The sequence below is a fragment of the Ranitomeya variabilis genome, chromosome 2, assembly GCF_051348905.1.
Source record: "Ranitomeya variabilis isolate aRanVar5 chromosome 2, aRanVar5.hap1, whole genome shotgun sequence".
Lineage (NCBI taxonomy): Eukaryota > Metazoa > Chordata > Amphibia > Anura > Dendrobatidae > Ranitomeya > Ranitomeya variabilis.
In genome coordinates this window covers 1,095,947,158-1,095,963,095 of record NC_135233.1, presented here as the reverse complement: position 1 = coordinate 1,095,963,095, position 15,938 = coordinate 1,095,947,158, and positions in this window count along the sequence as shown.

The following is a 15,938-nucleotide window of genomic DNA, read 5'->3' as shown; positions in this document are numbered from 1 at the left end:
GAAAAGGTGGTTAAGGAGCAACATGGGACGAGCTCTGGAGGAGGTGGTACCTGTACTGACCGCAGTTCCTGAGCTTAACACAACACTAGAAGTAGCCGTGGGATGTTCCTGTCACTCCCTAGACACCTCGTCTCAGCCAGAGGACTAACTACCCCTAAAGATAGAAACAGGAAAGCTATCTTGCCTCAGAGAAAATCCCCAAAGGATAGACAGCCCCCCACAAATATTGACTGTGAGTGGAGAGGGAAATGACATACGCAGAATTAAACCAGGATGAAGCAAAGGAGGCTACTCTAGCTAGATAGATAGAATAGGAGAGAATACTGTGCGGTCAGTTTTAAAAAACTAGAAAAATCCACCACAGAGTTTACAAAAATCTCCACACCTGACTAAAGGTGTGGAGGGTAAATCTGCTTCCCATAGCTTCCATCTTAACTGAATAAATCCATACTGACAAGCTGGACTAGAAAAAACATAGAAAGTGCTGAACAATAAAGTCCACAAAATGTGGACTGCAAAAGAACAAGCAAGGACTTATCTTTGCTGAACTGGTCAGAACATCAGGGAAATCCAAGCAGAGATGTGAATCCTACCAGGAACCATTGACAACTGGCACTGGCTGAAGGATAGAGCCAGGCCTAAATAGCCGAGCCAGAATAGACGATCAGTGGAAGCAGCTGCTGACTGCTAAATCCAAGGAGCAGCCGTTCCACTTAAAATCACCGGAGGGAGCCCAAGAGCAGAACTCATAAAAGTGCCACTTACAACCACCGGAGGGAGCCCAAGAGCAGAATTCACAACATTTTTGGTCATTCTCCCTCACAAAAATCAGAATAAAAAGCGATTAAAAAATGTCACATGCCTGAAAATGTCACCAATAAAAACATCAACTCGTCCTGCAAAAAACAAGACCTCACATGACTCTGTGGACCAAAATATGGAAAAATTATAGCTCTCAAAATGTGGTAACGCAAAAAATATTTTTTGCAGTAAAAAGCATCTTTCAGTGTGTGACGGCTGCCAATCATAAAAATCCGCAAAAAAACCTGCTATAAAAGTATATCAAACCCCCCTTCATCACCCCCTTAGTTAGCAAAAAATAAAAAAATTAAAAAAATGTATTTATTTCCATTTTCCCATTAGGGTTAGGGTTAGGGGTAGGGCTAGGGTTAGGGTTAGGGCTAGGGTTAGGGCTAAGGCTAGAGTTAGGCCTAAGGCTAGGGTTAGGGCTAGGTTTAGGGCTAGGGTTAGGGCAAGGGTTAGGGCTAGGGTTAGGGCTAGGGTTAAGGTTGGGGCTAGGGTTAAGGCTACAGTTAGGGTTGGGGCTAAAGTTAGGGTTAGTGTTGGGGCTAAAGTTAGAGTTAGGGTTTGCATTACATTTACGGTTGGGAATAGGGTTGGGATTAGGGTTAAAGGTGTGTCAGGGTTAGGGGTGTGGTTAGGGTTACCATTGGGATTAGGGTTAGGGAGGTGTTTGTATTAGGGTTTCAGTTATAATTGGGGGTTTCCACTGTTTAGGCACATCAGGGGCTCTCCAAATGCGACATGGCGTCTGATCTCAATTCCAGCCAATTCTGCGTTGAAAAAGTAAAACAGTGCTCCTTCCCTTCCGAGCTCTCCCGTGCGCACAAACAGGGGTTTACCCCAACATATGGGGTATCAGCGTGCTCAGGACACATTGGACAACAACTTTTGGGGTCCAATTTCTCCTGTTACCCTTGGGAAAATCCAAAACCGGGGGCTAAAAAATATTTTTTGTGGAAAAATTTTTTTTTTTATTTTCAGTGCTCTGCGTTATAAACTGTAGTGAAACACTTGGGGGTTCGAAGCTCCTTGGGGGGTCTAATTTCCAATATGGGGTCACTTGTGGGGGGTTTCTACTTTTTAGGTACATTAGGGGCTCTGCAAATGCAATGTGATGCCTGCAGACCAATCCATCTAAGTCTGCATTCCAAATGACGCTCCTTCCCTTCCGAGCTCTGCCATGGGCTCAAACGGTGGTTCCCCCCACATATGGGGTATCAGCATACTCAGGGCATATTGGACAACTTTTGGGGTCCAATTTCAACTGTTACCCTTGGAAAAATCCAAAACCGGGGGCTAAAAAATATTTTTTGTGGAAAAAATTTTTTTTTTTATTTTCACTGCTCTGCGTTATAAACTGTAGTGAAACACTTGGGGGTTCAAAGCTCTAACAACACATCTTGATGAGTTCCTTATGGGGTCTACTTTCCAAAATGGTGTCACTTGTGGGGGGTTTCAATGTTTAGGCACATCAGTGGCTCTCCAAACGCAACATGGCGTGCAATCTCAATTCCTGTCAATTTTGCATTGAAAAGTCAAATGGCGCTCCTTCGCATCCGAGCTCTCCCATGCGCCCAAACAGTGGTTTACCCCCACATATGGGGAATCGGTGAACTCAGGACAAATTGTACAACAACTTTTGAGTTCCATTTTCTCCTGTTACCCTTGGTAAAATAAAACAAATTGGAGCTGAAGTAAATTTTTTGTGAAAAAAAGTTAAATGTTCATTTTTATTTAAACATTCCAAAAATTCCTGTGAAACACCTGAAGGGTTAACAAACTTCTTGAATGTGGTTTTGAGCACCGTGAGGCGTGCAGTTTTTAGAATGGTGTCACACTTGGTTATTTTCTATCATATAGACCCCTCAAAATGACTTCAAATGAGATGTGGTCCCTAAAAAAAATGGTGTTGTAAAAATGAGAAATTGCTGGTCAAATTGTAACCCTTATAACTCCCTAACAAAAAAAATTGGGTTCCAAAATTGTGCTGATGTAAAGTAGACATGTGGGAAATGTTACTTATTAAGTTTTTTGTGTGACATCTCTCTGTGATTTAATTGCATAAAAATAAAAAATTGGAAAATTGCGAAATTTTCCAAATTTTCGCCAAATTTTCATTTTTTTCACAAATAAACGCAGGTAATATCAAAGAAACTTTACCACTATCATGAAGTACAATATGTCACGAGAAAACAATGTCAGAATCACCAGGATCCATTGAAGCGTTCCAGAGTTATAGCCTCATAAAGGGACAGTGGTCAGAATTGTAAAAATTGGCCTAGTCATTAACGCGCAAACCACCCTTGGGGGTAAAGGGGTTAACCCTTTTTATTCATGAAGTGTGGCTGAGGATTGTCAAGACCATTTTCGAGTCATTTCCCCATTAATTAGAATTCTCTCAGTATGTTATCATTGTCAACGAGGTTCCATAAATCATCTTTTCTGCTTATATACCCAATATTCATATTGTAATTAATTTTAGCATTTTAGAGTGTGATATAGTTGGATATTAAAAATATAAAGCACCACATTACACATAAAACTGTAGATTTCATGGCAAACTTTTGACTTGCATGAAAATGTAAATTAATTAAATTAAAAAAAAAAGGCGACAGCATTGTCCTCGGTGCAATGAGTGCAAAACAATTCTCTTCTGTTCCAAATGTAAGGACTTAAATACGGGCAATAATCTCAGTGGAAACAATTTCAGGGATTTAAAGGCCCATTTTTAGGTAAGTTATTCAGATTTCATAAAGGGGCCTGCGAGTCTTGAAATGCATGTTGCATAGAGACGACTTAGACTTATCAAACAAAGAATCTTCTTCGTTACTAGCACAATGGTTTCCACTGGGTTACACTGTCCATACCTATGTCCACACTTCCACTTAGCTAAAAACTTAGGGTAAATTTACCACTAACATATGTAAAAATGAATTTTCCACTGTTAGAGATGTCCTGAGCCTTTTTCAGTCTTCTGTGTCTGTGTTTTCTGTAAACTAATAACCCCCACACTACTCGGAGCACAGTGAGCTCAATACTTTGGGTTATTCAATTTCTCCTTGTTCTTTCAAACAATTGTTTGACTAGGCAAGACATACGTGAGTTAAAAGAACATCACCTTCATTTATATGTAGGTTGATGCCCAATTGTGCCAAACCTAAGACATCCCGGTAGTACTGCTTAGCCTTTAATTGTCGAGAAAATATGTGTGCAGTTGGTGTTTAACTAAGTCTGCATTGAACTTTATTTAGGCTTTACAACACAACCATAGCCTTAGAAATGTCAAAGTGATGTTACAATATATGTCAAAGGCTAAAAGGATGGTAATCAGGGGGAATCAACTGTAGGATTCCTAAATTGTAAAAAAAACCAAACCTATTCCCTTTAGGATGTAAATGCCTGTTTTGATGTCTTTGCAAATGCCGTGCAAACCGAAGAAGCTAAGAGGGATGTTGCAAAAATTAACCATGTTTGGTAAGTAGCAAGGAGATTGTTCTATGCTAAATTAAGAAGTTATAGCTTTTTTTTACAAACTGTCAAAAAATAATGCATATTTTGGATCAGCAACGGGTTTGCTATTTGAAAACGATGAAACAATTACATTTTATCAAGATGAACAAAACCCAGCTGTTTTGAACGTGAAGAAGCAATGACTTCTTAACAAGCAGTGAAAAATTATCGCTTTTTGGGAAGTTTCATGTTTCTGTAGCCTGAACAGGATAGTCGTGTCTCTGTCAGTTGTCACCTGGCGGAACTAACATGGCTACAATAGACAGGCTTAATGCATTTTTTGTGATCTTGGGCTGGGTGAGGGCTTTTTTGGGCGGCCGAGATTATGTTTTTATTCACACCATTATAGGATAGATACAATGTTTTGATTGTCTTTTATTGCATTTTATTGCAAAAATAATAAAAAACATAATTCTGGTGCTTTTTTCATTTTTTTTTCATCACACCAATCAGATGAATTATTTTTTTACCAGATCGGGCTTTACTGAAGGCAGCAATACAAAATATGTGTATTTTTTATCTTTTTATTGTTTTATTTTGAATGGGGCAAAATAGAGGTGATTTGAACTGTTTTTATATATATTTTTTTAAAAACTTTATTTTTCATTTTTTACTTGCTTCAATAGTCTCTGTAGGAAACTCGAAGCTGCAATCATCCGATCGCATATGCTACACACTGCAAGGCTTTAGCTCGGCTCTGTGTAGCAAAAATGCTTATCTGCTATGGGTGGCACTCATAGAAATCCGGCAATGACAGCCACATGGATCTCCTGCAGACCCCGGGTTGTCATGCCCAACCATCAGTGCACCACGATCATGTGACAGGGGTGCGGATGGGTGGAGGTAATCACCTGCATCCACTTTGCACAAGTTAAATGCTGCTTTCAGATATGAGCATGTTAACAATCACAGGTGGATCGTGATTCCACACACGGCTGTTAGGGCCACATGACTGCTGATCAATTCAAAAGATGGGGAGGCAACCCATGACGTACCTATACGTCATAAATCGTAAAGAGGTTAAAAATGAACCTTTAATGATATGTATTTTTTTATTACCTTATTTACTAACACTATTCATTTTTCAAAACCAAAAATAATAATTACCATTTTTAATTTTTTGTTTTATTTAAATTTTTCCAACTTTCCTTTTTGAACATTCATAATTCTCCGAGATGCGAACTCTGCTTCAGGAAAATGGCCGCCGCAATCTCCATCTGCGCACGCGCGGCATCCCGCGGCCATTTTCCTGAAGCCGCGGCCAGCAGAGCGCCGCTTCTGCGCACGCGCGGCCAAAGGAAGATGGCCGCGCCCACCGATCACCAATGAAATACAGCACATCGCGATCTTTTCACTCCCTGTGACGTGGATTTGGGACCTTGGGCATGCACACACCACTACGCCACCAACGGAAAACTAAGCAAGATCTGGGGGAAGACACCACGCCCTTTTGACCAGACCAGCCTGATTGACAGGCGAAAACGACTACTTTGGTAACGTATTTCGGCAGCATAGGTGGGGAATCGGGGTCCACAAAATACACTATTGTAATGCACAGCTCAGGCCCTATTTAACAGTATTTTGATCTCATACTGAAAAAACGAGGTGACAGGTGCCTTTTAATGCCAACCCGGAGAAATTCCAGGATTACACTAGGATGTCGCAAGACTCATTCCTGGATTTGCTGTCTCATGTCCAAGGAGCCATATGGCGACAGGACACCCAGCTCCGTAAAGCGATTCCACCGGAGGAACGTCTGCTGGTTACATTAAGGTACGTTCCAAATCTAAACCAATAATAGTCTAAATTTTGTGTTTTCTGACATGTATTTTTTGGGTATTTTCCTTTCTTTCTTTAGCATAACCGCACCATAAAAAGAATAGATTGTAATGGTTTTTGTGTTTGTTTTTCTTACAGATTTCTGGCCACCGGAGAGAGTTTATCATCCCTCCACTTCCAATACCAGCTTGGAATAGCCACCCTGTCCGGAATAGTTGTGGACACCTGCCGGGCTTTGTGGAATGTACTCCTGGATGAGTTTATACCCCAACCCACCTTGGACATGTGGCTAGAAATTGTGGAGAAATTCTGGAGTGTGTGTGATTTGCCCAACTGTTTAGGAGCGGTGGATGGAAACACATTCGCATTATTAAACCAGCCAGAACAGGATCGGAGTACTTCAATTACAAAAAATATTTTTCTGTTGTGCTCATGGCAATAGCCGATGTGAACTGTCGCTTCATCGCTGTGGACATTGGAGCTTTTGGCCGTGGCAACGATTCCCAGACTTTCAAGAACTCGGATATGGGCCGCCATGTGTATGGCAACAATTTCAGTTTTCCCCGCCACAACCTCTCCTCAACGCTCAAGGACCACCGATGCCATTTGTTATGGTTGGGGATGAGGCCTTTCAGATGTGTGAAAACCTACTGAAGCCCTATTCCAGCCGGGACTTGAACCACACTAGAAGGATCTTTAACTACAGACTGACCAGGGCCCGAAGAACTGTAGAGTGTACCTTTGGCATTCTGGTCGCTAAATGGCGCATTCTTGCATCAGCCATAAATCTAACAGTGGAAACAGTCGACGAGGTGGTCAAAGCCTGTGTGGTTCTGCACAATTATATAATGGCTAAGGAGCAACCCAACATTGAACTGGATGAACCAGATGCACACCCACTGCCCGATTACCAGCATCACCCGCTGCGGTCAACTGCAGCAGTTGGTCACATGCGGGACCAATTTGCGGCCTTTTTTGATTCAGATATTGGACGTGTGTCATGGCAGGACAATGTAGTGTAAATGTCCTGTTGTAATTCGATCTGTACCAGTTATTTTCTACAATGATAATAATATTTCTCATTAATAAACTTTATAATATTTCTCATTAATAAACTTTAGTCTTTTTCCTCTCCAAACCAAGGCTGTTCTAAACTTCCAATATTTGATCTGTATTTAAAATCAGTTTTTGTAATCCAAAACCAGGAGTGGGTGATAAAAGCCGAGGTGCTAGTTATTATGTTAATATCATAATTTAACTCTATTTGTTCCACTCCTTCTTTTGGCTTACAAATACGGATATAAAACACTGGCCACATACTGCTAGTAATGGCAGCCATGTTGACTTATTGGTAAGCTTGTTGACGTCATTGCGTCATGATTCTCTTCTCCTGTATCCATTGGACAGAAGCTGAATAGATAATCACTGACACAAAATCTATACTCATCAAGTTAGGTGTCAGAAATAATGAATTCATGATAAATATATACAGGCTCATGAATTCACTATTTCCGACACCTGTGCATGTGAGCATAGATATGTAGTGTGTGACCACCATTGTAACTCAAGTTGTGTGTAATATAAAAAGAGAAAATAGTGGTTATTAGTGTTGAGCGATACCGTCCGATACTTGAAAGTATCGGTATCGGATAGTATCGGACGATACCCGAAAAGTATCGGATATCGCCGATACCGATACCCGATACCAATACAAGTCAATGGGACACCAAGTATCGGAAGGTATCCTGATGGTTCCCAGGGTCTGAAGGAGAGGAAACTCTCCTTCAGGCCCTGGGATCCATATTAATGTGTAAAATAAAGAATAAAAATAAAAAATATTGATATACTCACCTCTCCGACGGAGCATAGACGTTACCGATGTAACCGGCAGCTTTCCGTTCCTAAAAATGAGCGCTTGAAAGACCTTAGATGACGTCACGGCTTGTGATTGGTCGCATGGCGGTCATTTGACAGCTCACGCGACCAATCACAAGCCGCGACGTCATCTAAGGTCTTTCAAGCGCTCATTTTTAGGAACGGAGGCTGCCGGTTACATCGGTAACGTCCAGGCTCCGTCGGAGAGGTGAGTATATCAATATTTTTTATTTTTATTCTTTATTTTACACATTAATATCGATCCCGATACCGATTCCCGATATCACAAAAGTATCGGAACTCGGTATTGGAATTCCGATATCGCAAATATCCGCCGATACCCGATACTTGCGGTATCGGAATGCTCACCACTAGTGGTTATACAAGACAGTTCTCTAATCAACAGGTCAGGTGTCATAACTAATGAGTTTTTTGACACCTGACCTGTTCAGTAGAGGTCTGCACTGTATTTCCACCATTTTCTCTTCAGACTGGCACACTAAGCACAGACCAAAAGAGATTATGAAGATACATGTAATATTTTTTGGCCCACCTCATATCTGTATACTAAAGACACGCAAAGCTGCAGTCTTTTAATTTTAAACTAGTGGATATATGATGTGGCCCAAAAAATTAGTGTGTGGCGAAGTTTCATGGCGCACGGTGTGTGTTGCCGGTGGAATGAGACACAATAAACCAAACATAATTGTGGCAAACCAAACTTTTTTTATTTTTTTAACAATTTAAAAAAAATATTTTTTACTGCGCCGGCTTGGGGTAGAGTGATGTAAATGGGGGGTGTGAAGAACTGAGCCCTGGCTAACCATGGACAATGCAGAGGTGGCAGGAGAAGGGGCAATGAAACTAGAAGGGTCTGGAAGTTCGGGGATGAGGCTTGACACATGAGAGGCTTCAGACGCACTGGAAGGGTGAGACAAACCTGACATTACAGACACATTGGGAGGTAAAGGGGGAGGAATGCTAAGAGTCCTCTGTTTTTTTGTTTTTTGTAATTTTTTGGGGTTTGCCTGGTTGTGGGAGGTCTTGGTGGGCTCATATGGTGTGGCGTGGTGACAGGTGACCTGTCAGGGTCCAGCTGCACTGTGCCAGAGTCCATACTGCTCGTAGAGCCTGCAGCCATGCAGAGTCTATAGTGCTCGTAGAGCATGCAGCCATGCCAGAGTCCATAGCGCTAGTAGAACGGAAGGCCATGCCAGGGTCCTGCTGCATCGTGGGGGTGGCGGTATGGAAGGCCATGCCAGGGTCCTGCTGCATCGTGGAGGAGGCAGTACGGAAGGCCATGCCAGGGTCCTGCTGCATCGTGGAGGAGGCAGTACGGAAGGCCATGCCAGGGTCCTGCTGCATCATCGAGGTGGCGGTACAGAAGGCCATGCCAGGGTCCTGCTGCATCGTGGAGGAGTCGGTACGGAAGGCCATGCCAGGGTTCTGCTGCATCATGGAGGAGGCGGTATGGAAGGCCATGCCAGCGTCCTGCTGCATCGTGGAGGAGGCCGTACAGAAGGCCATGCCAGGGTCCTGCTGCATCATGGTGTCAGTGGAGGAGGTCCAAGCCGTTGCAGCAGATGTCATGGTGGTGGCGGTGGGATGTCCAACTGCACTTGGCATGGTGGTAGTGCTGTAGTGGTGTCCGGCTGTGGAAGGAATTGAGGTGGACGTGCAGTGGGATGCAGCAGAGGTCGACATCAAGCGTGACAGTGAAGGCACAGGTGGATATGCCCCCACTGTCTGCTGAAAATACCGACTCTGTGCATAGCCTGCATATAAGCAGCATTGCAGGCCTGCATGACACTCAGCTGGAGATCAGGAATAAGGTGTTCCGAAATGCCCTGCTCAATTTGATTAAAAAAATGATGTGCTGGCCTCTGGAGATCGGCTTTCACTTGATCAAGGCTTTTGGTGACCTCCTGGATACGTGCATTTAAGAGGTTATGCGACACATCCATTCGGTCACCCAAAGCCTTGATCGCGTCGTGTAAAACCGAGCTCAAGTGCAAAAACTCAGGCATGAGTGACCTGTCCAAAGCCCTCTGCCGCTGCTGGGATGAGCCAAAAAAAAAGGGGGCAGTGGAAGAGGACTGCGAAAAGGGAAGACCTGATGGACCAGCTACCTGGTCTCCAGTTAGTCTGGAAGGCCCACTTGCTGCTGCGCTGCTGGATGGCTGGGACGGGTCCGTGGCTGTCGGATGAAGGACCGCTCCAGAACCTGTGCCGACAGTTGTGCTGTATGTGCTGTGAAAAAAGGAAAAAGAAAATTACTATCAAAAATTTACCAGACGCAAAATCCTGTGGAATTTAAAAATACAGATTATGGCAATACAATACAACCTAATGCACGTGATAAATACTTACGTTCTCTGGGCAAGGACCGGTCTTAAAAATGACAGTACTCGATGGTATTTGTAACGTCTGATCCTTGCTCCTGAACCACTGGGAAAAGGACTTTTGGCCGTGCTCACACAACTGTGTGTGATGAGAGAAACTCCTCAGGTCATTCTCGATCAGTTTATCCTCCCGTTGTGAAACCTAAAAATTAAAGAAAGTCATTAAAGTTTGCTCAATTAACATAAGGAAAAGAAAGAAAAAAGATGCTGAAAAATGGCATGAATAGGAAAGTCAACATACAAAAGGATTCCAGAAGAAAAAAAGTAAAGAAATACGAGTGGAAAGAAAGGAAAACTCAAGAATATTACACTGAGGACAGTCAGCCTTGTATATGTACCCGCTGCCGTCTTTCCACCGGACCTTGACTCCGCTGCTCCTGCCCTGTCTCTGCCGCAGTAGAAAAGCTCTAAAAACAGAAAAAATCAAATTGTCACAAGTGTCGATGTGACAGTGAATACTTACCAATCTGACGAGGCAAGTACTCACCTCACTGAGGACATGCTCCACTTCCGACTGTCCTGGCCGAAACTCCTCACCAGATGAAGAATCCAAAGAAGACATTCTGATGCATGTAGAAAGAAAGAAATGGCAGAAATTAGGACATGTAGAGACAGAAAATAGAAAATAAAGGCATTGGCTAGGATATACTCACATTGTTCAGGGTCTTGTTTTCCTCCAAGATGTAGCCTGTCTGTGTCTCGTCTGCTTCAGAGTCTGGTGAGAAGTGACCTGCAACTGTCCACACCCTCCCTTTTATCACCTTGATGGTGGGGGGTGGCTTATCAGTGTCTAGACATGTTTTTCTCAATTGAAACGCATGCGTTCAAAAACGCAACCAAACGCATGTGCAAAAAAACCCGCATGCGTTTACATAGACAGCAATGCGTTTTTTTGTCGCAATCCTTGCGCAATCGACCGCATGCGTTTCCTGGCGGCAAATAGACGCCTCTAGAAATTACTACATGCTGCATTTCCACGCCAAGCCGCAAATGATGAGACGACGCATGCGTCATCAACGCGGCCAAACGCGAACAAAAAAAAACGCATGCGTTTTTAATGTTAAATATAGGAAAACACGACGCATGCGTTTATATGCGGTACAAATGCTACGGCAACAAACGCAAATGTGAAACCAGCCTAAAACGCGGTAAAATCGCGGTAAAAACGCATGTGGATTTCAGGCAGAAATGTCCAGTTTTTGTCAGGAAAATTTCTGCCAGAAATCCTGACTTGTGCACATACCCTCAATCCTCAGTCTCTTTTCCTCTCCTCTTTGTAGTCACCACTTTGGCTCTAGCAGTGGTGTCTCCATCCCCCTTGGGCCTGCTCCTAATCCCCCTGTATAGGGGGTAGTTCCATCTGGTCCGCTCACCCTCGGGTGCTCTAGAGCCACGACCCATAGGGTCCACTCTCGGATTCCTATTCTGAATCCTATTAATCTTTGGCAGCGCACCAATATAATCTTAATATTTTTGTTTCTCGGTTCCCTTTGGTCTACCACGGATATGTCTGGTTCTGTGCATCATTGCCTGCACTCCCAGAGCTACAACCCCACAACACTGGAAGTAACAAGCCATTAAAGCGCCTCCATTCTCCTCCTAATTATTATACTCAAGGATTTCTTTAAAACCTAGAGAAGAATAAAGAAAAGGTTTTGAAAGAACAATTATATTCACATTCATGGTTAGTGATGAGTGAACGTGCTTGGATAAGGCATTATCGGAGCATGCTCATGTGCTAACCAAGTGACTTCAGCATGCTTGAAAAATAGTTTGAGTTGCCGCAGCTATTTGTTTGTACGTCATCCGTGGGCACATGTGCAGGACATTTTGCGTCCCGTGCTGCTGTTAAAAAATGACATGCCAGCTTATTTTGCCCACGGATACATGGTCCATGGAAACACACTGACATGTGCACACACCCAACCACTGTTTGGAAATATAGGCAATACGTGCTTTGCTTGTGAAACTTGTGCCAAAGCCAAGTCACCCTGAACGCCTCCTGCCAGTTTTCTCCCTATCTGCTCATTGTGTAATTTTGTCCCTTTGTTTGGGTTGCCTAATTCTGAAACCCTAAGTAAGTTGTTAATTAATCACATGTCCATTTATATGATATTCCAGAAAACATAGTTTCTGACCATGGAACTTAGTTCATTTGTACATTTTGGAGGGCATTCTATAAAAAGATAATATTGGCCTCTCTTTGCAGGAGGTGCTTATTATGATTTCCACCCCTATCTTGATAATTAACTTGTTCAATGCTTTCAAAATGCCAGGCCTTTGGATCAGCATTATGATGTTCAACTACGTGTTTAATTAATCTGGGTGAACCTTTTTTAGTTAATTGGCCAATAGGACTAAATGACAGGTCTGATTACTTGAAAGCAATTTTGAATACATTGAGCGGTGCTGTTTTAAAAATGTTATCACTTTTGGGGGTTTCCAGGACTTCCAAAGTCACCATAAAACTGAACAGGTCCCTAAAAAAATAGGTTTTGTAAATTTCCTTGAAAAAAAACCAAAAATTACTGAGATATTGTTAAACCTTCTAAAATGCTAATAAAATAAATAACATTTTACAAATGGTGCTGATGTACAGGATAGATTAGGGAGATGTTATTTATTAATATTTGTCTATGGTATGACTATCTGGAATAAAGGAATAATCATTCATTGTTTAAAAATTGCTAATTTTTTTGAAATTTTTAAAAAATTTCTGATATTTTAATAAATAAATACAAAACATATTGACTTAAATATGCGCATCGGCCCGGATTTAATATCGGCCAGATAGATATAGTTATATATGCCATGTCTAATATTTATGAAAAGCTAAAATTATAATAGGATTTATGGCATTACTATCTCCCACCTGGGACCTTCGGGGGGGCACGTATCCTTTACGACAGGGATCTCAAAATGTTTGGTACCTGAGCAGCCTCTTATTTACTGACCCGCATATGATGACACAAGGTAAGTGACTCGTACCGTGTAAAAGTGGTTTCTGACTTAGAGCCATTGTTCAGTTCTGAGAGATATAGTCTCTATGCAAGACCGCACCATTTCTTTATCAGAGTGCTCCCCCAAAGGCCTATACCATGCCTATGACAACAGGTCTAGCCATTTTCTGTTGTTTATTCCTTTTATTTTTATGTGCCTATTATGTACATTTTTATAAGCACTGGCTATTTGATGAATTAAATATTTAAAAGTTGATAGCTTTGTTTCTCTTGCTCTATAAACAGCACCCCCCGAAACCTATGGGGACCCATATTACCAGTATTGGGGGTCCAGTCGGACTGTATGAAAGATTGGTGGTAGCAGCTAGACTTAGTTACATTAACTACCAAGCTCAGCAATAAACAAAGTATGCATACCGATATGTTTGGAATTGGAAGTATATATACTATACATTCACTAGGAAGAGCCTAAAACAGACTACCACGAGCCTGTCATGAAAGGTTTGAAGTGACAGGTGGTGCTACAGGATGCCATGAGAGGTGGTGAGTTCTAATTCTATTAATGTCTTCAAACTGAGATGGTTAAGTAATTCCTGGACACAATGACCCTTGAGGTCCCTTCCAACTCTACCATTCTATGATTTTATGATTCTAATGACCGGCCTATAGACCAAAAAATGGGGCATGGGGTATGAGAGTTCCACCATATAGTATATATAGAAACCCAAAGAAAAAATGCACACTATAGCTGATTAAAATACTAGAAAATTTATTGAAAATATATTTAAAAAATGTTTTTGTTGACAAGACATAATCATTATAATATATTTGCAGACAAAATTAAGAAGAAGAAGGCAACACATTAGTACCACGTACAGGGGAGGAGTATAACAGGAATAATCAACATAGCCACTTCATTTTTTAATGAACTACCCAATTCAATAACCAATCTCTAGATCTCTCTACAGGATTTTTTTTAGTAACTCACAGAGCTATGTATATATGTATATAGACTAACGGTTCAAAATGTCATATCAAATTCATACGGCTGGCCAAATGATGGCAAAGTGCAAAGTGCCGAGAGTACATAGGATGTAGTCCCCACCAAAATAGAGCCACAATAGCTATAACAATAATTGAAAAACTTACTGGGGGTCTGAAAAGGATAAATGCAATTATTCAACTATAAAATGGGGTCTAACTGCCTCTTACTATATAGTTGATGTAAAAAATTGTCTATAAGGATTATATGTATGAACTAAAGGCTCAGAAGGTTAAATACAGATCAGATGCATAGATCAAATCCAAATAAAGTGCAAAGTGCCAAAAAGATATAATTATATACAGTTGTCAATAATGTAGTCGAAAATCACTGTAGCTAATGTCCGTGGTGCCAAGGACTCGGTTAATACAGCATGACATATAGGCAAAGCATATTATAATAGAGACCTTATAATTGCAAGAAGGAGGTAAGACCAAGTAGGGTAAAAGTGAAATGACATTCCATAAATGAACCGACCTGCTCCTGATTGTGGGAAGAGAACTCCAACGCGCGTTTCGCACACTTGCTTCCTCAGGGGGCGTGATGTCAGGGTCAAAATAACCAACTTATATACCCAATAAATTCACCTATATATAGCAAGGCTTAATCTGTGGCACTTCCCACAACAACATATGAACCAATCAGAGGAAATTGGAAGCAAACGCCAAATAAAATCTAAACATTTTATTGATAATAGACATTACTGATATAAATACAAAAAATTAATTAAAATATGGAGATAATGGTGCACATTACAACTGCCCTATTTGGCATTTGCTTCCAATTTCTTCTGATTGGTTCATACATTATATACCCAATAGTATACTGAGTAGGAGCGGCTTTTTTAATGACCTGCCTAGTAGCAAAAGTAGCCATTGCCTCCTCCATTAATTGTCAGTCAATTGTGTGATTGTCCTGATGATTGTTGGCAAGAGGATTGCTGTTCATGACAGGCTCTCATGTGACGCTAGAAGAAGAAGAGACTACAATAGACTTTGCCTGAGAGCATGCAATCCGCCCAGCAGCAGAGGAGATCACTATTGCAGCAGGTGAACACTAAGGATGCAAGTGATGGCAAGTGCACAGCTCAATGATCATATAATCAATGCCTCATCAGCTTTCCGCCATGGAGCTAATAGCGATGAGGCAGCTAGGTATGAGGCAAGAATTAAATAATGCAATATATTTAGAAGGTGACTTTACAAGTAAAAACATTTTGTGATTTCTTATTTTCTGCTGTGACAGCTGTAAAATTAGCTGTACTTGTTATGAGATCTGCTCTGCATTAGTAGACCTGGTCCAGCTCGGAGTCGGAGTGAAGGAGTTTGCATTTATACTATTTGAATAAATGGAAAAAGGTTGTCATCAAACCTTTAATAAAAGCTCACTGTGCAATCAAGATCCTCAAAGTAAAGAGATGGCTGATTCTACAGAGGACGATAGTCTCATCCAGAACCTGGGTCTCCTAACCTTGGAAATAATCACTCTCATACTTGGACTGGTGATACATATATTCATAATTGGTGGCAATGTCAATGACTGGTGGAATGGAAGATCAATGACCTC